The sequence below is a fragment of the Nicotiana tomentosiformis genome, chromosome 2 (assembly GCF_000390325.3).
Source record: "Nicotiana tomentosiformis chromosome 2, ASM39032v3, whole genome shotgun sequence".
NCBI classification, from domain to species: domain Eukaryota; kingdom Viridiplantae; phylum Streptophyta; class Magnoliopsida; order Solanales; family Solanaceae; genus Nicotiana; species Nicotiana tomentosiformis.
In genome coordinates, this window is record NC_090813.1 from 189,353,968 (window position 1) to 189,362,124 (window position 8,157).

Here is an 8,157-nt window from a genome sequence, read left to right on the forward strand (position 1 = left end):
TGAAACCGCACCTGCGGTCCCTTCTCCGCATCTACGGGCCATGCTTCGCTTCTGCGGAAATTACTTAAAATCCCTATGACCGTTTATGCGCCTCTCGGCCGCATCTGCGATCATCGCAGGTGCGGAAACTACCTCGCACCTGCGGATCCCTTCTCGCACCTGCGCGTGCCTGCCCGCATCTGTGACTCTCGCAGGTGCGGGAATAACTTTGCACCTGCGGTTATGTTATAATCATCTGTGCATGTTTCCAAGGCTCATGAACAAGAAAAAAGTAACGCAAAAATGTTTAAAGAAGCTATTCTAAAGACTAATGATGAATACACAACTTGCTTCAACATAATGTGAAAAGACATGTATTGCTCAAGGTCTTGGATACACTCATTGTGAGATGAAGTGTGATAGCAGCTGCAACGCCAAGTTGCTAAAAGGTATATACACTAATAGTGTTACTTTAACACGTTCTAGTAGATCACTACAAAAAAGATCAAAAAAAGGCTAAATATATCGTTGGACTATCGACAAATAAATTAAATATATCTTCCATTTTATTTTCAAACTATTTTCGTCGAAGTTGGCTTGTTGGTGAAATAGAGGTGATGAAAATTCCTTCACAACAAATCAATTTCTAAGGATATGACAATTAGAAATTCGTACTTTTCTCGGTAGAGATATTAGATTATATATATTAATGTTTATCAGAGGAATTTATAAATAGTAATTACCATATAAATATCTCGATTGTATAAATTTATCTTTTATATAATTCGTATATAAAACTAAAACTGATTTTTACCATGTTATCAAATTAATGTTTATCATAAAAAATAACTAATTACCTTATAAATGTATGATTGTATAAATGTATTTTTTTTTACTTTCACCACATAGAACGTCTTAATAAAACTCAGTTTTTATTACTTATACATTCCTTTTTTCAATCCTTCACATTTTTTTCTTTAATTCAAACATATAGTTGTTGATTATTCTTCCATTTTCTAATACGTTATTCTCTATGATTTTCTCAGAGAAACTCGAGAGATTGAAGGATTTGAAGCCTTGAAGATGGACCAAAGGATGCAAAAATAGAAAATATATAGGGAAAGAAAAATAAAGAGGTGGTTTTTCATTTCTACTAATTAATTCATTCATCATTTCTTTGCCACTGTACTCGTAATTTCATGATTTAATAAAGTCGTTTCTTTCTAAAATTATTCTTGTTTCTTTTTAGTCAGTCGCAACATATTTCTTAATTTTATTTTATTTTATTTATATATATCTTCTTAATTTTCTTGATATTTTTGGTAATATTCTTGTTATTTTGGGCACCGATGATGTGTGTTAATTTGTCTGGTTGACTAATTAATGTATCTTTTTGCCACGACCCAAAACTTAGCCTACCGCGATGGCGCCTAACGTGGTACTAGGCAAGTCGAAATTTTAAAATATTTCCTACACGTTAAATAAAAAGGAACTAAAACAGTTTAAATAATTAAAGCTCTCTAAAAACTGGATGGAAAATCAAAACTCAATACGGAAATCCCCAAAACTAGGGTGTCACTAAGTACATGAGCGTCTATACAACATAAGTCTGAAAAATACCGTCTATGTAAAACTTAAACTAAATACTTAAAGCTGAAAGATTAGGAAGGAGGGTCAAGGTCTGCAAACGCCGGACAGCTACCTTGAAGTCTCCTAAGGATCAAACTGCGCGGATAATCAACACCCACTGTGGCCAAAAATATCTGAATTTTCACACGAAGTGCAGGGCGTAGTGTAACGACCCGACCGGTCGTTTTGAGCATTTGAATTCCGTTCAGCTATTTAAAGTATTGAGTAGCTTCATATGATGTATTATGACATGTGTGAATTGTCCGCGTTGGTTTTCAGGTATTTTTGGAATAATAAATTTCATAGTTGAAGTTTTAAGTTGGAAGAGTTGAATAAATTTGATTTTTTAGTATTCGACCTCTGATAGGAGTTTTGATGATTCTGTTAGGTCCGGATGGTGATTTTGTACTCGGGTATATGCCTGGATTTGCATTTGGATAATTCTTGAAGGTTTCGGTACTAATTGGCGAAAGTTGAAAATTTGAAGGTTTGAAAATGTTCATATGTTTGACCGAGGTTTGACTTTATTGATATCGAGGTCGGATTTCGATTCTGAAAGTTATAGTAGGTCTGTTAAGTCATTTATGACTTGTGTGCCAAATTTGAGATCAATCCGAGATGTTTAGGCTTGTTCGCCGTTAGTTTTAAATTTTGAAACTTTAACAACATCATTAAGTCGATCTGAAGTGAAATTTGTGATTTTGATGTTGTTAAGTGAGATTTGAAACATCGAGTAGGTCTGCATTATGATTTCGAACTTGCTTGTAAAATTCGGGGTCGTTCAGAGTTTGTTTGATAGCATTTGGACGTTTGGTTGTAATTCTAAAAGTTCTTGAAATCTCCCTTCATATTTCATGCATGTTGATGTTCGATTCATAGTTTCGAGAGTTATTTTGGTGATTTGATCGTGCGTGCAAGTTTTTATGATGTTTCTAGACTTGTGTGGATGTTTGGAGTAGAGCCCCGAGGGCTCGGGTGAGTTTCGGGGTAGTTTCAGATCATTTTTAAGCCTTTTCAGTTGTTGTTTTATGGCTACAGGGGTGTGCATCACGATCGCGAACATTTGGTCGCGTTAGCGAAGAGCAAACTGTAGTTTGGGCCCTTCTGAATCGTGATCGCAAAAGCCATTTCGCGATTGCATAGGAGAAACTTCTGTTGCATAGGGCTGACTTTTGAAGCTTATATCTTGTAATTAATAAGGATTTTGGCGATGATCCAAAAATAAAGTTGTAGCTGTTGATGTCTAGTTTTTAGAAAGTCAAACCATTTGTCATTTAGAGCTTTGTACAAAAAGTTATGGCCATTATACTAGAAGCTGCCAGGGAAGAGTTAGAAAATCGCTGTTGAAGAATTTGTTCCTCGCGATCGTGAAAGGATGTCCATGATCGCGAAGAAGGAAGCCCGGGCAGTGGATTTAATGTCCAATTTCGGACCTTTGAGCCATTTATCCACATTTTGAGGTGGGGACCTCAGGATTTAGCGATTTTAAGGCGATTTTCATCACATGTATTGGGGTATGTGTTCTCTACTCGGCTTTGATTTTATTTCATAAATCTATCTTCGTTTTTGTCATTTAATTGAGCATTTCAAGAGAGAAATTGGGGGATTTTTATTAATATTTCATAGAGTGAAGTTTTGAGCTTTGAACATTGATTTAGAGTCGGATTTGAGTGAAACTAGTATGGTTGGACTCGTAATCTAATGGGTTATCGGATTTTATAAGTTTTGTCGGGTTTCGAGATGCGGGCCCAGATTTGACTTTGTGGTTGACTTTGGGCTTTTGATTAAAGATTCGACCTTTATCATTTGGAATTGTTTCCTTAGGCATTATTTGATGTATTTCAGTTGCTTTTTTATGAGCTGTTTAGAGGTCGGTACACACGGGATGGCATTTTTGGAGTATCACTTGGCTTGCTCGGTATTGGATGGCTTGTTCGAGGTAAGTAACACTTGTAAACTAGGTATTGAGGGTATAAACCCCCGAATTACGTGTTGTGTGATTGATGTGGAGGTGACGTGCATGCTAGGTGGTGAGCGTGTGGGTGTGCACCGTGTGAATTATGATTTAATCGATTCGATGGAACTATGTAGCTATCTTATCTGAACATTTTTATTGTACTTGATGTGTTACAGCACTTGAGCTGTAATTTATGCTAGAAATCACATTTAGGCTATATGCTGGTACTATTGGGACCCACAGTAGTCATTCTTTGCTATTGAGTTATTTGCTTAATTGCAGGTATGTACTCAGTCTGTCACGACCCAAATTCTCCCTCTGTGAATTGTCGTGACATTACCTAGTCTTTACGATTAGGTAAGCCTAATACTTTGCGGAAATAAAATAAAAAACATGAAAATTAACAACTAACAGCAGCAGATATTTTAAATAAGTAATTGAGATGCCACTCGGCATATACAATAATTAACTCTCGAAATATACATAACACTCCCAAGACCCAGAACACCATAAGTCACAAGCTTCTACGAAGTTCTAACTGTTCTTTACATTAGTGTCTATAGATATAAGAGAAGAAATAACATAGGGCGCGGGCAGATGAACCTTGAAGTCTCCGGAACAGCAGCGACTGCAACTAAGAATGAGGATGGTAGGAGGAACCTGGATCTGCACACGAAAAACATGTGCAGGGAAGGGCATGAGTATACCACAACGGTACCCAGTAAGTGCTAAGCCTAACCTCGGTCGAGTAGTGACGAGGTCAGGTCAGGGCCCTACTGGTATATATATATAATAAAAACAAGGCAGAGTGAAATATCGTAATAAAATAAAGACCGAAATTTAACAAGAATGAAATCATAGAAAGGTAACAACTTAGTACACACAGAAAACAACAAGGGATCTCCCGAGATACCGTCGTGTAGTCCCAAGCGTAAATGTGCAGGGGGATCTCCCGGAATACCGTTCTGTAGTCCCAAAGTAAATATGCAAGACATGAGGATCTCCCGGAATACCGTTCCATAGTCCCAAGTAAATATGCAGGGCGATATCCCGGAATACCGTTCCGTAATCCCAAAAGTAAATACACAGCTCAAACAATAGAATTTAATAGCTACAACACGAAATCCTACAATTTAGACTAAGTACAAGTCAAAGAAAGAGCAGGAAATTCACTATACATTTTGCACGGAGTTCAGATAAGCAATTAAGGGAAGAAGACATACTATTCTAATCTAACAGGATACTACACATGCTGATATGACTCAAATAAGAAGGAAACATGTTATTACTTAGCAAAAAATTGGGTTTTACAATAATTAGCCCGTGTACTTACTCGTCACCTCACATACACGGTGCTCACATATCAAAACAGTACCAAGTCCTAAGGGGAGTTCCCCCACACAAGGTTAGGAAAGCCACATACCTCGAACCGAGCACAATCAATCCATAACAATGCTCTTTCTACGAATATCTGACTCTGAATGGCCCAAATCTAGCCAAAATCAATTACATATCATAAATATAACTACAGGGAACTAATCTAACTAATGAAATCAAAGCTAAATCAAGAAATTGGAAAATCACCCTAAAAGGTCTCCCCGGTCCCACGTCTCAGAATCGGGTAAAAGTCACAAAATATGAACACCCATTCACTCATGAGTTCACTCGTACCAAAATTATCCAAATTCGATATCAAAATCCCAATCAAATCTCAAAAACTTAGTTGAAGAACTTCCACCCTTCTTCCCAAAATTTCTCACCCAATTTTCTTAATTTAAGGAAGAAATGACACGACCCATTTCTCCCTCCGTAAGACATCGTGACGGCACCTAGTCGCTACGACTAGGTAAGCCTAATAATTTTGAAATAACGGAAATAAAATAGTAATTAATAACTAAATTTCAATAAATATGATATACTGATAAAAATGCCACTCGGCATGTACAAGAACACCAGCGCTCGAATATCAACACTATTCCCAAAACTCGATAATCACGAGTCACAAGCTCTACGAAATTGTCTAACTGTTTTCTCTACATAGTGTCTAAAGGAAATAAGGGAGGAAAACAACATAAGGGATAGAGGAGGACCCCGAGGATCTGCGGGCGCGGACAGATGTACCTTGAAGTCTCCAGTAAGCTGCAACGACTGCACTAATGATGAGGCGGGTACCATGAAAAACATGTGCAGGAAGAGCGTGAGTACACCACAATGGTACCCAGTAAGTGCCAAGCCTAACCTTGGTCGAGTAGTGACGAGGTCAGGTCAGGGCCCTACCGGAACATATATATATATATATATAATAAGGCAAGCAAAAATAAAATATCACAGTAATAAAGACTGAAATGTAACAAGGAAGAAATCATGGAAAAGCAACAGCTCAGTATTCAGCAAATCAACAGGGGATCTCTCGAGATACCGTCTCGTAGTCCCAAACATAAATGTGCAGGTAGATCTCCTGAAATACCGTTCCGTAGTCCCAAAGTAAATATGCAAGACAAGGGGGATCTCCCAGAATACCGTTCCGTAGTCGCAAAGTAAATATACAGTACATGGGGATCTCTCGGAATACCGTTCCGTAGTACCAAACTAAATATGCAGCCAAACAATAGAATTCAATAGTTACAGCATGAAATCTTATAATTAATCCTATGTACAAGTTAAGGAAAGCAGGTTAAACCACTAAACATGCTGCACGTAGTTCAAGTAAACAGTTAAGGCAAGTAGCCATGCTTTCTTAGTCTAACAGGATACTATACATTCTAATAAGTTCAAATAAGAGGAAAGACAGGTTACTATTTATTGAAAATCGGGTTTTTACAACAATTAGCCCGTGTACGTACTCGTTACCTGTCGCGACCTAAAATCCTAACCTGTCGTGATGGCGCCTATCTCGTTAGTAGGCAAGCCGATAATCTCAATAAACCACAATTTCCTTTAAGTTTGAAACTATAATATTGAAATACAATACAAGATCCCACAATTACTGATACGAACACTCCACAAAACCTGGTATCATTGAGTACATGAGCATCTAATATGAATAAAAGTCTGGAAAACACGGTCTATAAAAGTCTATGACCAAATACAGTAAACAAGGAGATATGGAAAGAGAGACAAGGTCGCGAAACACGGCAGCTACATCTGAATCTCCAGAAAGTCGACTGTGCGAGAGAATTAGCACCCGCTATGTCTGGAAATACCTGGATCTGCACACGAATAGCAGGGTGTAGTATGAGTATAACCAACTCAATAAGTAACAATAATAATTAAGGAACTGAAGATAATGACAAGCTACACAGTTATAGTTCATTTTCAGTAATTCCAGCAAAGAATATACATGCTTTCAAATCCAGCAGTTTAAGTCAAATCAATTTTATACAATTCAAGTTCATGTAATCCGGATATAAAATCTTTCAGAGAATTTCACAACAATGACAGATAGAAACTAAGTGCAACAACAAATGAAAATCAAGTACAGCCTCTCAGGCAACAATTACTCCACTCGTCACAACAACTCAACCACTCGGCTCTCATCCCTCAGCACTCACACTCAATGGGTACCCGCAGTCACTGGGGGTGTACATACTTTGGAGGGGCTCCTACAGCCCAAGCGTTATAATCTGCGCGGACAACTCACGCGCCATAGTATAAATATCTGGATCCGCACGGACAACTCACATGCTACATGGACAACTCACGTGCTATAATATAATATAAGGATCCGCACGGACAACTCACGTGCTATAGTATAATATCTCACAATCAGGCCCTCGGCCACGCTCAGCCATAAATTTCTCAAGTCTCTCGGGCTCTCAGAAATCATGAAATCAGCCCAAACAACAATGATATGATGCATCAATAATGAACAATAGAGACTGAAATAAAATAATCAAGTAAACTGTGACCGAGTACAAACAACAATTAAGCAGATAGTTTAACATGTACACGACCTCTGTGGATCCCAACAGTACCAACATATAGCCTAAACATGATTTCTAACATGACTTATAGTCAAATTTCCACAACACATAGAGAGCACATAGCTATCAACAAGTTATTCAACTTTACAGTTTTCCACGGGACGGACCAAGTCACAATCCCCTCGGTGTACGCCTACACGCCCGTCACCTAGCATGTGCGTCACTTCCAAAATAATCACATGACATAAAATCCGGGGTTTCATGCCCTCAGGACTAGATTTAAAACTGTTACTTACCTCAAACCGTAAAATTCTTATTCCGCTAAGCCTTTGCCTCGTGAATTGGCCTCCAAATGCCTCGAGTCTAGCCACAAATAATTCGTTTCAGTCAATAAAATTTATTGAAATTAATTCCATATGAAAATATAATTTTTCCATAAAAATTCGAATTTTAGCTCAAAAATCGCCCGTGGGGCCCACGTCTCGGAACCCGAAAAACGTTACAAAATCCGAAAGCCCATTCAACAGTGAGTCTACCCATACCAATTTTACCAAAATTCGACCTCAACTCGACCTTCAAATCTACAATTTAAACCAAGAGGGTTTTCTAATCTTTCCAACTTAATTCACCCATTAAATGTTAAAAACAACCATAGATTCGGGTAATTTG

At 37.9% G+C, this 8,157-nt stretch overlaps 1 long non-coding RNA gene across 1 annotated transcript; it reads left to right on the forward strand.

The window, feature by feature from the left end:
- Positions 1 to 223: 223 nt before the first annotated feature.
- On the forward strand, positions 224 to 1,204 carry LOC104116961 (uncharacterized). The gene is made up of 2 exons (XR_690976.4): positions 224 to 428; positions 1,026 to 1,204. It is a non-coding gene; the product is annotated as an uncharacterized lncRNA (long non-coding RNA).
- The last annotated feature ends 6,953 nt before the right edge of the window (positions 1,205 to 8,157 follow it).